This window comes from Aythya ferina, assembly GCF_964211825.1.
Source record: "Aythya ferina genome assembly, chromosome: 3".
Lineage (NCBI taxonomy): Eukaryota > Metazoa > Chordata > Aves > Anseriformes > Anatidae > Aythya > Aythya ferina.
The window spans coordinates 53783864-53803822 of record NC_140298.1 but is presented as its reverse complement, the minus strand read 5'-3'; the positions used below and the strand labels follow the sequence as shown (position 1 = coordinate 53803822).

The following is a 19959-nucleotide window of genomic DNA, read 5'->3' as shown; positions in this document are numbered from 1 at the left end:
CCTCATCTCCCAGCCGGGTCTGGGAGCTTTGCAGCACGACTGGTAAGAACAGAGCAAGGACCGCTGCTCTTCCTCATGCAGGCTTCTTGGGCTTCATCCGTGTCCTCTGCTTCATCAGCTCAGAGGATGTAAGGGGAGAGGAGAAAGGAAAGTGCTACGTGAGTTGGGGAAACTCTCTTATTATCCAGCAGTGCCTGAAATTGCTAAATGGGTGGCAGTGGTGGGAAAAACGCAAGTGTTTTCCTGAGATAGCATGTTGTGAAACTAGAATTTGAACACACAGGTTGGGCTGTGTCACCTGGCTTCTCTGGAAAGGAAACATGAGGAGATTATTCTGTAAATACTTGAAAGTGGGAGGCTTGGTGTGGGGAACTCTCTTGTTAAAGAAGAAGAATTCTCTAGGTTTAGGAAGGTTAGACCTGTCCTTGGGCTCTGCTGTCAGGGGTTGTAAGTGGACACAGCATAAAACCCTAAGGAAAATGACTGTCAAGAATGTGTCTGCATTAATGTTGTTACATGGCAGCTCCTGGGAATTGGAGCACAGGAAGCAGCTGGACCAGAGGGGTTTCTGTGAGAAGGTGCCTTCTGGTCTCACAACATGAGCTGAATTCTGTCCAATTGCAGCTGTGGTGTTGCCATGAGCTTTACTAACTTAAAATCAGGAGAGCTTGGTCAGCAATTACTAATTTTTGCGTCTTTTTAGTTCCTCCAGTTGAAAGGTTAACTGCTGCTATTAATGAGGTAGATTGACTGTGACTGGGGTCTGATAACAAATACTTGCTTTGTGTGGTATCTGGGGACTGTAATCCAACAGCTGGGCAGCCCGAGTTCTTTACACTGTTTAGGAGCTTTATGCCTGCTCTTCTCATAATGTTTCCATGTGCAGGAGAGAACTGCTGTTGCTTTCTCTGGGTGATACAGGGAACTGAGATAGAGGCCAGCTGAGTTTGCTCACCACTTCAAAGCAAATTTGGGTATGGAAGCTCTTGAATCGTAAACCAGTGCTCTTCTACAGCTGGGCTGTCTTCCCTGCTGTCAATCCAGTAACTGTTCGGTGGCTGATGTTCATTCAGGAGTACATGGTGGTGGCAGCTACCAGCTGTTTGGTCATTGAAATGACCTCTGCTTGACAGGGTTCCCATGCCTGCAGATAATTCATCAGAATTGTACTTAATGAAGGACACTAAAAACCTAGGTCTGCAAGTTAACACAGAAAAATAATAAATAAATAAATAAATAAATAAATTGGTTGGATATTTCTCTGTCCAGAATGACTTCTAATTTTCAGCTAAGATTTTAATTCACTATTTCAGTCTGTTAGTGATTCAATTTTCTTTTTGTGGTAAGAGAAATGGTTAGGGTCTAAATCTTATTTCTGTTTAATTCCTGAATTAGAATGCTTTCAGTTCTCCTTACTGGAGAAGGGGAAAGAAATGGTTTGATCTGTGGTACAGAAAAGTTGTGTAGAGAGGTTCAATATTTGTGGTTTGCGATGCTTCCACTGCGTGGATATAGCGCATGGTCTCTCTGAGGATTAGATATGCTTACAGTTGCCTTCTGCTGCTGCAGAGGCTGAGTCTGCAGGACTAGGAGAGGGAGTCTCTTCTGGCTTGTAATCACCAAAACAACCTTTTTGTCTTCTACAGCTTTTGGAAGGGTCTTTGACTTGTATGTGGCACTTCTTTCAAAATGACTTTCTTCTTATTACTGAGAAGGCTTTTAGCTGTATGTAGTGTTGGTTCCTTTTGCTTTTCCCATGTAGATCAGGACTGGGAAAAGGCATCTAAATATTTAATCTGACTACTATTCATGGGATCTAAAACTGTCTATAACTAGCGCTGTTTGAATTCTTTGTATAACCATAAACTCTAACATTTTACACAACTGAATACTGTTCCAGCATAACCGGCTTCTACTGTGCTTTGGTTACATGGATCTGATGGACTTGTGCACAGAAACTAGATGTCTCGCTAGGGTCTGTGCCTGTCCTTATCTTTGCTCAGAGCACCAGAGGTTTAAGGCAGCCTCCCACTGAAACCACAGCTTTCCACAGCATGAGCACCGCTTGCAAGCATAGGTCCCTGCTGTCCTTCTGTCTCTGCTCCAGGAGGTCACTTTACAAGCTGTCATGTCCCGAGAGTGACATCCTTTAAAGTAGCACTTCATCCAGCCGTAACACAGTGGCTAGTACAGGACGTGTGCTGTTGATATAAATCTTCCACAGTCCAGAGAGTAGTTAATAGTTAAATGCTCTATGGCTGGAGGAGGCCGGGTCATATGCCGGTTCAACATTTTTATGTGGGCTTAGGCTAGAGAGAAATCTCGAACTGCTGCAGTTGAGTATTTCTGGCAGATAGCCTAAGGGAAGGGGTGGAAAGACTTTTGTAAAAACACTGCTGCACAAATGTATGCTTAATATGTGCATGCAAACATTTTATTAAACAAGGAGCTTTGCATAGCAGGAGAGGCAAGCAGCTGTTCTGCGTGCGGCTGTGGCACGGTGCTGCTTCCCCTGCCCTCTCCTGCCAGGCAGCCCCAGACAGAGCCCTGCTGCTGCAGGACGTTGTTGTTCTTGTTTATTATTGTTATTAATTGTCCAGTTGAGGATTTCTGAGAGAGCAAACATCAGCACTAAATCAATGGGGATTTTCATTCTGAGGATGCTCTCAATTTTATATGGACAGTTTAAGAAGAAGTGCTTATCAAGAAGAAAGAAAACACACTGATAAAATTTGAATTCCAGATGTCAGAAACAACTGCAAAAAAAGGAGGGTTAGGGAAAGTACCAAAGAAAGTATCACATCTCTCATCTTCATCGGGTTAAACAAGTATGGATCTATTACTGTAGACACTATAAATGACACATTCCTGAAACAATTAAGGCAACCCATATGATGTGAGTTTTCAGGGTGTATAACAACAATGCATGGTGGTGATATAACATGTAAGAACCATATTTTTAATAGAAATTACAGTAACCCCAAATTCATTATCCATCTGGTAGTTAAGAAAGAAAACAAAGTAACTTTAAAGAAGTGGAGCTAAATTATCTGAACAACTTTCTTGAGAGAAAAATAAGAGGAGGAACTAAAAGGATAAACTGCTTGAGGTGGCATCAAGACTGCTTAAACATGCCATTATTACAAGCTAGGAATAAATGCTTATCGTCTATCAAGGAAGATTTAAAAAAATACCAATAATAAAATGAAAAAGACTGTATGTGTAAAGAGCAAATTACAAGAGTCTATTAGAAATAACAAGGCAACCTTCCAAAAATGAAAATCATATTCACTAGAGTTAAATGGAAAAGAGCACAAATCCCAGTAATTAAAGTTTTTTAGTCAAAGTCTTTTTGGTTTGCTTGATAAAATAGTAAAAATGGACTAGGAAAAAAAATAATCAAAATCCTGTCAGACCATTAGAAACAAAAAAGAGAAAGATATTGAGTAGTTTGAGTAGTTAAAAAAAATAAATTTAAAAGGTGGTGGTTGGGGGAAAAGAGATGACAAGGCCATAAGAAACAATGCTAAATGAGCCCTTGTACTAAATTTTTCTAGAAGAGTGCCTTTTTGTGTGGGAGAAATCTCTGGAACTGTCTCAAACTGAAATACTACCAGAGGATCTTTTAGAACAGAAGTAAAAAAGGCTGATGGAGCACCAGGACTTGGCAGCATTCATGCAGAGTTCTAAATCAAGTGGGAAAAGAAAATACTAAATTACATATTATGGTATGTAATTTATTTGCTTAATTAGTTGCAGGGTGCCAAAGGAATGGAAAGTAGCAAACTAATAGCCAGCTGTATTTACACATATCAAGGGAGAGTAATCCTAGTGTTATTTTTTGGGGAGTAAAGAAGACATTCCTCACAAACCTGGAATTCCTTGGATTTGTGAGTGAAGTGAAGGTCCATCCAGTTGACAGAGGATGTGATGCCACAGGTGGGTTAATATGGATTAGGAGTGCACTTAATGAAGCATCTGGTCATCTTATCATCTGATTATCCCCACTCTCCTTGCCATGGTTCACACAGTAGACCGATACCATATCACACAAAATTAGTGCCCTTTGAATAAAATTAAACCAGATGTGTTGCAGGACTGCAGTGCTAATTACTCCATGAGACTATGGCTATTCATCTACAATACTCATCAGATGCTTGGCACCACCTGTTTCGCCCTACAGATTCACTGGCCTATTGCCCTGCTTGCTTATGTACACATAAATACAGTGGACTTGGATTTCTAGAAATCTTTTGGCAGAGCTAGTGTCAAAGGCTTGTGATGGCTTGGCAGCCACAAGACAAGAGAAGTGTCTTATCATGGGTTAGCAGCTAATTAAAAGATGGGGAACAAAGGACAGAAACCAGATATGGAAAAGAGGAGCTAGAGTTTCACTGCATTGGGTCTCCTCAGTTTGAAAAAGAGGAGGTAATATGATAAAGGTCTGCCAGTTATGACTGGCACAAAGATCATTACAGGGCAATGAATGCTCGCTTTTTACATTCAAAAATTAGCATGCACCATAAAATTAAAAAAAAAAAAAAAAAAAAAAAGAAGAAAAAAGAAAATTTGAACAAAAAATAAGTACATTTTCATACATCACGCAATTAAATTGGGAGGCTTGGTATGGATTTTGTTTTGGTAAAAGCAGAAATCTGTTCAAAAAGAAAGAAGGTAAAATTAGCAGAAAGAGTAGGTGTTGAGAGCTAACATGCACAATGAAGCTGTGCCAAACTTCTTTCAGGGTGTCCCCAAACTGTTGAAGGCCAAATGTCCCCATAGCGGTCCTCCCTACACATTTTCTGTGTTCCTTTGTTCTCTACTTTGTCACCTGCTGTTGGCAACTGTCACAGACAGAGTTTGGGATGATTTTGATTTTGATTCAATTCAGAGGACAAAAGAAAAAAGAAAAAAGAAAAAAAAAAAAAACAAAAAAAAAAAAACACGAAAACAAAACAAAACAAAACACATTTTTATTTCCTTTCCAAACTTGGCATGTAAGCAATTCAGAAAAGAAGAAAACAACAAAAACAAAACATACACATGTACCCCACAAAAACAAAACACCACAAGATCTATTTTCTTCAGTTTGTTATAGAAGATACAGGTACTTCACCTCTTCATCTGGCACCCAGATTATCCATAATTCTGTTCACATTAGCAGTCTTGGACCAAGCACCTGAGACAGAAAGTGTTCAGAATGAAATCTGCGTGCGTACCTTCTTCTCAAACAACATCGCATTATCTTGCAATGGTCCAGGAAGCTTGTTTTAATTGTGGAGATCCTGCTGATGTTGTAAAGACCTGTCCAAGGGCCTCTCTGCCTTCCTGCACTGCCTGTAATAATCTTCCATACAGAGTCCTGCTGTCGTGTCCAAGGACTAAGAGGAACAAGAACACCCAGAGGGTACCTGGGTACCTTCTGACTGCGGAGAGCACAAGGGGCTTTGTGGCTGGGGTTACAACTGTTTGAAGCAGGCAGTACATACACAGCAAGGGAATTACTTTGAAATGATGGCACTGGGGAAAACACACAGAGCTGAATTTGGCACACCAGGTATGAGGGTGTCCTGGCAAGCAGAGACTGCCTAAGGGGCAACGGAAAGCTCCTCAAGAGATACTGTGATCCTCCACAGTTCAAAGACCCTTTGAACTCTTCAGCAAAGAAGTGGTGCAGGCTCCTGGAGAAAAGATGTGTGGCAAAGCAGGAATCTGTAGTAGGGGCTTGTGTAATCACATGCTTAATATATAGTTTCTCGCTTTCCCGTTTCCCCTTTTTCTATAATCATTCAGCTCTTGTCCCCATCATCTCTTTTCTGATTAGACCAGAAACTCCTATACAACAGGAGCTACTGGAACCAAAATACGTAATGTGAGCCTGAAGTGTTTGCTGCAATGCTGCTAGGCCCAAAGCCTTACATGAGGAGATGTTTGGGCCTCAGCAGCTGCTGCTGGTGGTGGAACGACTCTGTAAGAGTGGGGTGGTGGGATGGGGGAGCTCTGAGCCCTGCTGGGGTATGGGGTGTATGGGAACACCATTGAGTCACCCTGGCTGTGGGGGTGGAGAGCTGCAGGTGGGCTCCTTGCTTCATTTCCAATGTCTTGCATTGCTGCTTTTGGAGGAGCTTGCCCTAAGAACGATTACTTCTGGTTTAAAAGGAAAATAAACTTCTGCTCGTGGTGATAAGCTTAAAAGTTAATGAGCTGGCTGTAGTGCAGATTACATTGTCCCTTTAATCAAGGAAGATCTGGAGGGCTTTTCTGAGAGCTGCTTACGCAGTTGCCCCCTATTCCTAAGCAAAAACCAGTGGGATATTCTTGGTGTGCCTGCAGAGGAAGCTTTCTGTGCTTTTGCACAGGCTTGCTATCATTAGCAATGCAGAAGTGTTGGGAGGGTTGTAATACAAGTTTTTTTTTTTTTTTTTTTTTTTTTTTTTTTTTCCCCTCCTTGTTTGTTTTGTTTAACTGGGGTACAATCCAGTCATAACATTTCACTTTCCTCATCTATAGCTTAACACAGAGCTGTCTTCCTCGATGTTTGGAGATCTTGAGATGTAATATCAAGGTGAAGTGCCATGTTGAGAGACATGTGAACCTAGAGAAAAATGGCTTGTTAAAAAAGAACAGACTCCCACCTACATGTGTATCTCTTGAAACCTAGTGCTTAGGTACTAGCATAGGAAGCCTACCTGAAATAGAAAGATTTTAACCACTGGACCAAAATAACTCAAACGTTTTAAAAGATGTATCACAAAATACTTACATCACTTTATCTCTCTCCCTTATCTCACCTTATTATGGCTGGCTGTTGATGATGCAAAATGCAAATAGGGTGGGAGAGTGGAGGACGGGTACAAGTCATAGCTAGGTAGAAAGAGTGGCCAGAGAGCATCCTGTGCCTTCCTTGGGCTGACGCCTTGCTGGTCTGGGGATGAGTGCTGCGGGGGAGCAGAAGAGAGGAAGTAGCAAACGTGGCTGCTCTGCAACCTCAGCAGAAAATGCTGGTGAGAAACAACAAGCAGGCAGCTGAGGTCTGTGCTCTTCCCAGTGAACATATCAGCGTTGCTACGTGAACCCCTTTGCTTGGAGGTCTGGGAGCTCAGCGGCAGGCTGTTCACATCCAAGGCACCCGCACGAAGGAAACAAGCTGGGAGGGAATTTGATTTGGGGAAATTCAATTGGTCTCGATGATAGAGATGATGTGTATATGTCTAGTGATGGTACCACTTTTTAAAAGCCATTACTTGAGAAATAGATGTGCAAACAAAAAGACAGCAGTAGGTCAGCCTTTTCTTGCTGCTGTTTCATAAATGGACTTTTTCAAGTTAAATATTCTTGAAGGCAATAATTAAGCTCTGTATTTCAGATGACTGTTTAAGGTACAGTATCTGAATTTAAATGCAACTCAGGTGACTCTAAAGGATGATTGAATTCAGTGCACTCTGAGTGAGTTGCATACAAGGTGATGTCGTGGTTCCGCTCGAGTGGGCAGCCGAGCTCCACCACAGCCGCTCTCTCACTCCCCCTCCTCAAAGAGGAATGGGGAGAAAATATGTGAAAAGGGCTCAAGGATTGAGATAAGGACGAGAAAATCACACAATAATTATTGTAACGGGCAAAACAGACTCGGCATAAGGAGATAGTAAGATTTATTGCCTATTACTAACAAGCGAGAGAAGTGAGAAAACAAAGAAAAAAAAGCAAACCAAAAGCACCTTCCCCCCCATCCACCCTCTTCCACCTCCTCCCCCCGAGCGGCGCAGGGGAACGGGGGAATGGGGGTTATGGTCAGTCTACAGCACTTCTCTGCTGCTCCTTCTTGGTCACTCTCGTCCCCTGTGCTGTGGGGTCCCACCCACGGGATGCAGTCCTTGATGAACTGATCCAGCGTGGGCTTCCCACAGGCAGCAGCTCTTTCAGAACTGCTCCAGATATGGGTCTGTACCACGGGGTCCATCCCTCAGGAGAAAACTGCTCCAACCTGGCTCCCCTAAGGGCAGCAGCTCCTGCCGGGTCACCTGCTCCTGCGTGGGCTCCTCTCCACGGGCTACAGGTCCGGCCCGGAATCTGCTCTGGCAGGGGTCTTCCACAGGCGGCAGCCTCCATCGGTGCAGGGCCACCTGCTCCACCGTGGTCTCCTCCATGGGCTGCAGCGTGGAACCCTGCTCCACCGTGGTACTCCATGGGCTGCAGGGGGACATCCTGCTTCACCATGGTCCTCACCACAGGCCGCAGGGGACTTCTGCTCCGGCGCCTGGAGCACCTCTCCCCCTCCCTCTACACTGACCTTGGCATGTGCAAGGCTGTTCTCTCACTCCCTTGACTCTCCCGGCTGCTGTCTGGCGCAGCGTTTTTTTCCCTGTCTTAAATATGCTCTCACAGAGGCGCAAAACAACATTGCTTATTGGCTCAGCTCTGAAAACAATGGGGCCCTTCCCAAACATGGGGCAGCTTCTAGATCTTTCTCACAGAAACCACCCCTATGGCTCCCTGCTACCAAAACCTTGCCACGTAAACCCACTACAGGCGATTTTTTGATGATGATTCAATTCATCAATTTTTGATGAATTGTCGATATTGATGATACAAATCAACAGGTAGCTTAACTTTTTATCTATCTATTTGTCTTACGTTTGGGACAAGACATCCTTCTGGGCTCTTTGCAGGTAACTAGGTTGGCTGCCCTGGAAAGCCCGGGTATGACTTTAGAACTATTTGAAAAAATAAATTTGAGATATGTGAAAATATTTTTTTTCAAAAGAGTTTCAAACATTTAAAAATGTATGCAGCTCAAGATATATGCCAGTATCATTCTTTTTTAATTTGCATTATTTTTTCTTTTAGAATCACCCTGTTTGAAATAGACTGTCAAATGAGAATGCAAAAAATATGGTGTGTATTTTATTTTTTTATTTTTCCCATTTACGTTACAACCAGCATTACAACTAGCAGCTCCCCTCTTCTCCCAAACACTGTTTTTTTCTAATATGAAAAGTTGTATAAAGATCAGTGTTCCTTTTCCTGTCTGAAAAAAAAAAAAAAAAAAAAAAAAAAAAAAAAAAAAAGTTTGAAAAACTTTAATTTTGGATCACTTGGCAAAAATAGCTGAAATGTGAAAAAAGTGAAAGAGAATGATGTATTGGCCTAAGAGAAAAGAAAAGGAATATAGTTTTGAAGGTGTATAATCTCAGGTAATTGCCAGCTCTTACACAGTGATATTTTGTGGTTGGATTTTAGCATAGATTTTTACAAATGTGCACAAATACACAGGCACTCCTAAGCATATGTTTTTATTGATCTATCTCCTGCTCTTTGAAAACACACAGGGTATTTCTACGTCTCTCTTGTCTTTTAATACCTATACTGCAGTTCTCTGGATGACCTCTGCTAGTCAGAGGTAGGTTGGATCAAACAGGGAACCAGACTCATTGCACCACCACGGGAGCTCAGGAGGTCTCGCTCCAGCTGAGAGCTCAGACCAGGTTACTCAGGGCTTTGTCCTGCCAGAGCTTGCACAACTCTGAGACTGCACAGCCTCTCTGGGTAGCTGTCCTGATGTCTTCATGGGGAAATTGCTTTTCTTTGTATCTGGACTGAAGCTCTCCTATTTAAAGTTCTGCCTTTGTCCTCTCCTTCTCCTGCAGTGCTCTATTGTGAAGAACCTGTCTCCATCGCCTTGCTGACTCCCTCTTAGGTGCTTGGGGTCTGCTCTTAGGTGACCCTTGAAGCTCTTCCTCACCCAGGCTAGACAAATTCTTTCTCTCAGCTTCTTCTTGCAAGACAACTCAACCATCATGATGGCTCCTCCTGAGCTTGTTCCAGTTTGTCAATGCCTTTCCTATTTTTTGAGGGTTCCCAAACTGGAAGCAATATTTAGATGTATTTCAAACTGAACAAAGGGGGATAATCATGTCCCTCAATCTCCTGGCTGTGCTCCTATCAGTACCAGCCCAGGATGCCGATGGCCTTCTCACAAGCCCACCAGGCTTCCAGTGTATCAGGAACACCCAGTTCCTGTCATTTGGTTAATGACGAAATTGTCTGTGTGGAAAGTTATGGTGGAAAGTCAGTGCAGGGTCTCTGACAGATCAGTGCTTTTTGAATGCATGCAGCTGCAACAAACAGCTGTAGCATTAATACAACTGGAGCTGCAAAAGGCTTTTTATCAAAGATGAAAGGAAAGTGGTGGCATAAAGTTGTGCAAGAAATGACTTCGAAGCAAATAGTGGGATTTAGGATTCTGTGCATATGTTAAACTCCTTGATTAGTATAGTGCTGCAATAAAACCACTGTCTAATGTTTAACTTTGGCAACCATTTGTTTTCAAGTCACTTAGGCAATTCTCTGGTCACTTTATAGATGTTCTGTTTTTCTTTGCAAATAACACTGTCATTAAAAAGATGGCTAATATACTGCCCTCCTGTGAAATGTTTATTTTGGGGAACTCCAGAATCTTTAGAGGTATTAATAAGTGAAGTTTTGTAATTTTCCTCTGATGTGAGTAGTTGCTGTGTACATCCTATAAAAGGGTGAAAGTAAAGCTGTGGAAGTGGTGGGTCAAAAACCAAGTGGTGAGTCAGTGCCAGAGCTGAGGCTGGAGCCTCTGAAGGCTTATCTCATTCCCCCTCAGAAGCAGCCAGTCCTGTGGAGGCCACCGGCATTTTATTCTCAAAGTAAGAGGTGAAAACTCGGCTAATTTCCCCTGCAATTTTGCAAATTGTACCCACGTGATGTTGACTAGATCCCAGGGAGGGAGGGACACAAAGCTGAAGCGATGTGTATGAAATCCCACCACTTGCTCAACACAGGGGTGTTTGAGGGCTGGCTAGCTCTCACTGTGTTGTGAAACAACTTAAAACAGAAAGCAAACCTCATAGGAAGCTGGAACATCTTTACTGCTTAGGAGGAAAACTTTTTCGGTAGTGGGAGTCAGTAGCTTTCTATCATAAATGTTAAGTGCCAGCAACTACTGGTTTGCATGTAACAGTCGGGTATGGCAAATATGAATCATACTGGTTGACAGAGACTCATCTCATCCCACTTGTGGTCTCTGAAGCCTGTGGCAGAAATCACACAACCAACAGAATTTTTTTTTTTTGATAAGCGATAAGTAATCTGCTTTCAGTGGCTTTCCCATACCTTTTTGTACATTCATCAGGTACTTATTTGGCTGAATAGGCAAAGAAAGGCTAAAACGATACCTCATTTTCCTACCTGGTAAAAAACAAACTCAGAGCAAATTTGAGTACACATGGTATCTGATGGGATTCCATTACAAATAATCCGTGACCTGGGCCACTTTTTTTTTTTTTTTTTTTTTTTTTTTTTTTTTCTGATTCCTGTGACAACTGCTGCTCTGCTCAAGGAGAAAATAGAGATGCCATGTCTCAAATCATTTTCTTATGCTGTGAAATTTGCCATGTATATTTCAACCTAATGTTCCTGGAAATTACTTTATTTACTGCTTTCTGTACACAGTGATTCACTATTTGCTCTGCTTCATAAAGTAATTTCAATTCTGCCCAAACTTTCGCAGTCAATTTATTGCAGCAGTGAGTTCCAAATACTGTGCTAAAATTCACTACCTTCTGTCCATTTTGTTCATCACCTTTCATTATTTGTTCCTTCCTCCTCCAGTTTTTGTTTTATACGACTAAGAGATTTATTTCCCTATCTAAACCATAATTTTAAATATTTATGTTCAAATTTATGTACAATCCCCTATCAGATATTCCATGTTACAAAGCATTGTTATTTTTTAAATTTATGTTGATACAAAAGATTTTTTCTCCCCCCTGGCAATTCTTGATCAGTCTTCTCACTCTTCATTCTTCACTATTACTTAGTCTCAGAATGTTCTTCCCATTCTTTCTTGGTGGTGATTATTTTACAGAATATTCTACACAAAGCTGTGTCATTGATTCACACAAAAGCATTCTTACACCCATGATATTATTCACCATTCCCTTCCTTATTTGTCTGAACATTCTGTTCTTTTTTTTTTTTTTTTTTTTTTTTTTTTTGACTACAGCTGCACATTAAGCAGAAGCTGTCTTTGAACATGTTGTACACCTTCTCTTTTATGTTGATGTTTGCAGCAGCAGAGCCATTAAGTTAATCAGTTGAGTATTTTCCACTTCAGATGCTATTAATGGAAATCTAACAACAAAGGTTCATGCACTTACCTTTGTCTTACCGTGTATCTTCAAATGATACATTGGAGAGAAATTTTTAGAATCATCACCTTAGATGTAATGTGTTAGAAAAGGTGGAAAATAAGAGAGAAAATGACATTAAAAAAGTTTATTAGTATGTTGTGAAGTGTTCACTAGTGCTCCCCATAGCTGATGCAAAGTTCCATATGCACATAATGCAAATACCAGTCTCCAAAATGCAATGCGTAGACAGATGACAGCTAAAAGGTAATTTCTAATACTTTATTTATTTTTATTATTTATTTATTTTTTATTCTTTTTAAGAAAGATGAAAAAAAGAAAGATCTTGCAACTGTAATGGAAGCTTTCCTCAGACTTGTGTGCTTGAGGGTGATTTCTGCATTGGCTGGATGCTGTTGGGGATGCAATGGTTATCTCCTGGCTACAGAGGTACAAGCTCTAAGGTGGATGGTCAATGAGTTCATTGTTCTGGTACATCTTTATCTCACAAAAGATTCATTTTCACAGCAAAATATCTTCATCTGGCTGCACTGATGTACTGAAAGCAATGCGTTGTTGCTCAGTGTGAACTAGGCTTTCAAGTTAGTCCCTATAGGCTGACATGACTCATTTGTTTTCTATGTACCTATGCTTCTGCCAAGACTACTAGAAAGCCTTATAATTATAACAACTGGCATTCCTGGCATAAGCAAAACCCAAATTAAATTTCTTCCGGGTGTCCTACAGGTGGCACTGTAATTTCAGCGTCATGCATAGTAATGCAGTCAGATCTCTGGATGGTTCCTGTACCTCCCTGGGGACCCTGGAATTTCCCTGCCACAGCAGAGGGAGATCTAAGGAAACACAGGATCATCCCTAGACAGCACAACTCCATGCTGCTTTGAAGAAACATGTCTGTAATATACCAGTGAGTAAAAAATTTCAAAGCACAAAACAATCTGCCTCATTTTTAAGTGTCCGTCACTTTGAAGAAGAGAGAGATTTGAGTGTGTGCTCTGTTCTATGCAATATGTGGAATAAGTAAAGAATTGTGTAGAGAGTGCAAATATTTTTTTTATACTATAGTTAATTGTTGATTCATTCTCAAAGCCTACATGCCTGTGAATGAAACTGTTGAATGCACAGGGCAAAAAAAGTACACAAAGATGTAATTTTTATTTCTTTTTTGTTGAATAGGGCTGTTGATTTTGATTTATCAAAATCAAACAGTTATTCAAAAAGGGAAATGAAGTTTTTTTAGTCAAAAAATGGGAAATAAAGATTGTTAATGTGACCAAGGTGCAGACCTTGCTGTCAGCCTCATTCCTGCTTGGGATTCTGTTTCCTGGGACACACCTTGTAGGTGACCCAGAAAAAACAAACCGGTTGTGCTTCATGCCCCATTCTTCCTGTTGTCCCGAGGGCTTCACTCAGCATGGCAGGGCTTGGGCTGCCCGGAGTCCTCCTGCACTACCGGGTACATGGTTAGACCCCTGAGGACCAAGGAGACCAAGGCTGAAGGGGCATCCTGGGGAGTGGGTCTGCAACTGAGACTATACCGAGGCTTGCGCAGTGGGATTTGTTGCAGGGCACCTATACTGTGATTGCTCCTGTCTCCCACCATCACATTTTCTCAGAATTATTCAATACAAGTTTTTTAAACCACGTTCCATTTGTGAAACAAAAATTAAAAAACAAGCTGAGAATATTTCTAATTTTTTATGTCCATCCTCCATCCTATTCCTACCTACCTCGGTTCCAGTATTAATGGCTCTGGCAGGCATGGCTTTTAGCACTTACTTTGATGCCTGGCTTGTGGTTTGCATAGTTATGACTTGTAAAAGACACACCAGTTTCCTCTTGGGCAATTTAAGCTTTGCAACCAATTTCTGTAAGAGTTTCCTCTCTGCTCTGCAAGGTATAGGAGTTGACAGGACAAGTGTAGCTCTTCGTCAGAATTCCGTGCTGGTAAGGCTGTGGCTTCTTTCTTTCCTTTTAAGTGACAGATGTAGGTGTTTCTGTCTGGTGATATCTATTTTCTTTCTTTTCAGTCTTTTTTTTTAAACAAACAAACAATGGTTTTAGTTGATGAGAAGTGACACTTGGTATGATAAAGGAAGTTCACACTGGCACATAACTGCTATTTTTTTCTACATAACAGTGTAAAAGATCTTATGCTTCCCTTTTTCCTCCATTTTGTTTAAAAAATGCAAATGTGTTACTTAGAAATTATGAATTCATTAGAAATAATGAGGCTTGTTTGTGGAGTGAGGACATGTCGGCATGTATGTAAACAATTTGTATTCTGAACGAGTTCAATTCAGTTATGTTTCAGAAAGATCCAGTCAAGGACAGGGTGACAGTGTAGGTACATGCATCAGGTAAATCAGATCTTTGTGAAGAGAGGCATATAATATGGAAATAGAAGCAGTTCCTTTACTGATGTAGGGTTTTGAAAATGTACAAATCTAGGATCATGTAAAAAGTATTTAATGTGCAGTATGGGGGTAGAATGTAATGTCTTGTGGTGACAGCACTGGGTAGACTGATTTCTGTTTTTAATATGAAAAGAATTTTGGAATACATTAATTTTAATGTTTTTCTCATAGATATGAAGTTTTATTGGTAGAGACACAGCAAAAGTACAATGTGAATGGGCTCATCCTCACCTTGAAAAATAGGACACCTGGAATTACAGTCTTCTGTCTTTTGTCCTGAAATACAAAATTCAAAACACCGACTACATTTCTGGACTCAGGTTTTCTTCCAGCGAAAGCTGAGATTAACAGCTTGTTTAATCATTTTCTTACCCACTGGCTTCCAGTAAGTCCTTTTTGGGCAGTAGGGCAATACCTTTCTTTACTGGGGGCAGTTATATTAATTGAAGTTCTTGGAAGGCTCATTATCTCTGCTCAGGGACTGCAATTCAGGTCAATAGGATTTTCTTGTCTGCTAGTTATGCCAATCTTCAATGATTTGAGACAATTCCTAAAGGGGAGAGAAATTGCTTGGTTCCTTCCCATGAATATCTTTTCTCTACCTTCCCCTGTGGTGACATTTTTACACTTTTTGGAGGCAAAAATTGCCTCTGTGGGAAGGAGAGGCTTCCACAGTGCCCCTCTCTTGGTACTGACTGGTGAAACAGCTGCACACCATTTAAGCAGGTGCCCAGGCCGTGGTATGTCTGGGGCTATGTGCCTCAGGTCAGGGATTTTGAAGCTTTCTGCTTTCAAATGCTTCATCACTTTGACCTTGCCCACTTGCTGCCTCACTGCCACCTCTGAGAGAGCAGTTCACTCCTTAAAGCAGGGAGAGTGGGTACTCCCAGACGGTGCTCCAACAGCTGCTTTCCACTTGCAAGTCAGCCTGATTTCATAGGTAGGAAAGGTGAAATGGCACATTAAAGTGTATACTGTCAGCAAATGCATGCTCCAGGACTGTATCAGCATGGGATACTGAAAGAAATAGGGTGACGGCCATTTATGCTGGGCTGCTAATGTTTTCATGAACTTCTTGTACAAGCTGTCTGCTGTTTGTTCCCATGCATACTGGGAGATCTGACTTATTGTGGGACTGTCAAGTGGCCAGAAAGCAGCATGTGCTTCTCACTTTTGAATGTGTTTCCACAAATGGGTGCAGCACCCTGCTTCTGCATGCTCCAGGCATGCTCTCTGCTAGCATTAGTGCATTTGCCACAAGGCTGCTGGGGAACGCATTGAACTGGCAAGGACTGAAAAGCTTCAGTGATGATTAAGATACTCTGCTCTATTTCATCCTGGTTAATTCCAGATATCAAAGTGTTCCCACCTGCCCCCCAGATCCATCTCTTTCGTGCTCTTGTATGTGTTCTAGCTAAAAAAATACTGTCATGGTTGTGGGTGAATGAGGTGAGGATTTGTTTGGGTAGAGATACAGTGGTAACACACCAAGAAACTGTACAGACGGAAGTGTTGTCCACTCCCTCTGTTAAATGGCGTGGCCATGCAGCCAGCTGTGAATCAGCGTGCCATGTGGAGGTCCCAGCATATTCTCTGTTGTTGGCTCTGGAGGTAGGAGCAGTGACCCAGAGCGTGTCACGGAGGGCCATGCTGCTACATAACAGGTGAATAGTTTTCAATTGTTTCATTTTTGTGCCTGGAGATGTATTCAGGGGATCATTCACTCATCTGCTAATGTAGCTGGTACTATTTATGGGCCAATGTGGCTGGTACTATTTACAGGCCTAGAAAATGGGCCCTCCCTGCCTGCCGCATCACTTACTGCTAATGAAATCATGCTGCGTGTGGTTACACAATTACTGAACAGGGAGACAGGCACTGAAGTAATATTTATTACCTATTTCTGCATCTCAATTTCCCTCTTGGCTAAGATATATTTCTGTCTTTTAAGGAATTTTCTGAAAAGCAATGCATGCAATTAAAGGCATAGCTCACCTTGCTGTTGTTCTCAACGTACCTATATATGTGTGTATTGCGTTTATGCCTTAGTGACATGCATTTCTAAAAATATTTCCCTTCTGCAGCCTCCTCTACCCTCTAATTGTTCACTTCTCTTTCCTATCATCAAGTTTCAGCCTGGCTGCCCTCCAGTGTCTGCTTCTTTTGCTTTTGCTGTGGGGCATCTCTGGCATTAGCCCCATGAATAAACCGAATTCTTCTGCTACGATGAGTGTGTCTGCCCTCCTTGAGCTCCATCCCCTGCCTCTGGCATAGCCAAGTCATGCTTTCTCTGTGGAGATACCTTCAGTTATCCCCGTGCTTGTCTCTTTCATCTCCGAACAGGTCTTTCTGATTGCTTCTAAGGGGAAAAAATCAACGAAGTGACATGGCTTTGCCCAACCAACAAGTGTCCCTTCTTTAACTGCTACTTCTGCAGATACAGCTTCCTCATCTGGGTAGAGCTCACCTTACTTACCTTCCTTTTCCCCAGATCCTCCTCTAGTCTTTCTCCCTTTCCTCAACTAGCATGTTTTTTTTTTTTTTTTTTTTTTTTTCTTCTGTTAAATGCAATAAATCAAGAAAAGCCTCTGCTCTCTGCCATAATTTAATCCTTGATTTTGTCTGAAAATCTCTTCTTAAAATCTGATTTTCTGTGATTCTGTCTGCCAGTGGTTCTCCACCTGTTTTCTGAGACACTTAAAAATTGCCTTTCAGAAGATCCTTGGTACACCCCAAAATGCTGTCTTTGCTCTACTAAAAGATCCTGTCCTCTGATTCATTTTTCCTCTGCACTTCATGCCTGCATTATTTCATTCACAAACATCAGTTCAGCTTCTCCATCTACAAAGGGAGGATCTACTCCTGTAACACAGATTTTATCTATCTATTTATCCATCTATGGATAAATATGTATCTATGTATGTATGTATCTATCTGTCTATCTATTTATTTTCCTGACCAAATGTAGGATTTGTCCTGTATCTCTGATATGTTTTGGCTCAGCCTTTAGGTGGAATCAGCAAGATTAATTGTTGCCTTTCATAAGTCATCTTATGTCACTACTGACAGTTAAACTGTGGTCCAAGTGCCTTTTTCAATTCTCTACATCTTTGCTTCCAAGCTATGTTTATATTTTGCACATGCTTTCAAATGTCTTCATTCTCCATACACACAAATAAAGTGTCATCTAAGTTGTCATTATTTCATGTCCCATTTATTGAAATCTACAATTATCTGGCCTTGACAAAGGCAATTTCACCTCCTCATATCAATTCAGAAAATCACTATAAAGGTAATTTTCTTACCCTGCTGTTTTGTTGAAATCTCTGCCTATCTACACTTCTGGGCAGTGTCAAACATAACTGAGCTTTAACTGTCATTTTGTATTCTCTGACATCTTCCCTCCCTCTCTTATAACACTTTCATATGTTTTGCAGTCTCCTAAAAATATCTCATTATTTTTCTAAGTCACATTAACTTTGATACTGTCTGAGATCCAACAGATGATTCTGGTGACTGTTTCACCATTATTTTGGGCTCCCATCTACATCCTCCTGTTGTAGCCTGCCTTAAACTGGAAACTGTCAGGAGCAGAGTTACCTTCTCTTTTTTAATTTTTTTCATGTTCCTACAGTATGTCACACATGGTCTATTACAATGGAAATAAATAAATTGCAATCTCCATTGCTAATACTTCAGAAAAGTTCCTATAACAATATTATGTGTGATAAAGCTGTGAATCATTTTACATATATCTCTGCTTTGGTACATTGTGTAGCTGCTTTGTTATCCTCATTCCTTCTTGCAAGGTCTCAGGAGAACTCATGTTCTTACTCGTTGGTGTATCCAAGTCTATGAGTTTCTTCTAGGAATAGCTGCTGGGTACAAGCACCATCAAATACCGCACCAGCTGAGTCATATTAATTGTGCTTATTTTCTCTTAATCTAAAGCAAATGCAACTGCTAGGCAATTCAGTTTAGCTTAAATCTCTTCCATAGTTAGTATGTCTCACCTGACACCGAGTAACTTGCTTGAGTGTCTGAGCTTTCTTTATCTTCCTAATACAGTCAAATTATTTGTGTGGATCTCACAAAGTTCAAGGAGAGTGGAAATGATGTCAAATCATCAGGTTTTCTCAGAAAGCAACAGTGTGAAGATGTTTGCAGCAAGTAGGAATCTGCACTTCCAAAATTTGTTGTTGAACATCTCTTCATTTAAGAGCAATTAGGGAATTGAGAGGGGAAGGAAAGGGGGTGGCATTGAGAAGCAGAAAGTATTATTATTATGATTATGTATTAGCAATTTAGTGCACTAGAGAGGTTCTTTTCAGGTGTGATTTTTGCCTTGTGTCTCCACCTGGGATCTTGTGGATTGTACCCAAATGCACAGTGGATGCACTTAAAGCACTTTCCCTCCTGCAGAGGCTAAAATTGAAAACATACCCTAAAGTGACGCATAGCATATGCAGTTGCAGGGGAATGCAAGACTCTCCATAAGCTGTCTGTCTTCTGGATATGTTGTTTGTGCCTGGCATAAACTGAGTTGCCAGTGAAGATGCGTTGTGGAGATGCAGTTCTAAAACAGTGGATGACAGCATGCTCCTACTTTGGTCCATTACATTGCTGTATGCTATATTCTGTTGCATTATATTTGGGCCCTATATTGCTGTCTGCAGATGTGCAAGGACATTGGGCACTCAGTTAAAATCTGTACCATTGCTCCACTGTTTCTCACCCCTTCTTTTGCTTTTAATGAAGTCATACAGTATGAAAATATGGGCTACATGTGCAACACTTTACAAAATGTGCCAAAAACTTGACTGACATCCAGTCTGAACAGCTGTTTGACCTACTGACCTGCCTTACAAAGCCCTGTGGAGTTTCAGCCTTGGCTACCTTGAATTCAACTTTCCAGAATTCCTTTGTTGTAATATTTGTGATCAGCTGGCTTTCTTCTGCTAAAAGCTGGGATTTAAATCTTGAAGTGGCAGACACTTAAGATAAAAAAAAAAAAAAAAAAAAAAAAAAAGGAAAGAGTAAAGTCTTCTCTTTGGAGTAGTCTTATTTATTTATTTATTTATTTATTTATTTATTTATTTTGGAGGAATAATTATTATTCCTTTCTTAAATCTCAACAAATCACATACTGATGGTCAAAACTTTATCCACTTCGTGAGAGGTGGGTTTCTTGTGCTAACCTTCTTATGGGTTTGTCTGTATCTCATATTAATGCTCAATTGTATGTGAATTATAAAATTCCATGTAAAGACTGCAATAGGTTTTGAAATTATGTCCTTTAAACTAGGACATAATGAGCTTTAGCAATTATATGGTTTGATTTCACTTTGTGTTTTGTCACCTCATAT

General features: G+C 41.0%; 1 protein-coding gene across 9 annotated transcripts in view; it reads left to right on the top strand.

Moving 5' to 3' along the window:
- The window catches only part of IPCEF1 (interaction protein for cytohesin exchange factors 1), an 82937-nt gene that overhangs the window by 8929 nt on the left and 54049 nt on the right, over positions 1-19959 (top strand). For 5 of the 9 annotated variants that reach the window (XM_084513133.1, XM_084513124.1, XM_084513130.1 and 2 more), the window contains exon 1: positions 14040-14123. The exons of 3 other annotated variants lie outside the window; for them this stretch is intronic. The gene's annotated coding sequence lies outside the window, so the exon portion shown is untranslated. Of the gene's footprint in view, positions 1-12972; positions 13084-14039; positions 14124-19959 lie in introns of those variants that run through there. One more of the 9 variants, XM_084513128.1, reaches the window with a different exon arrangement.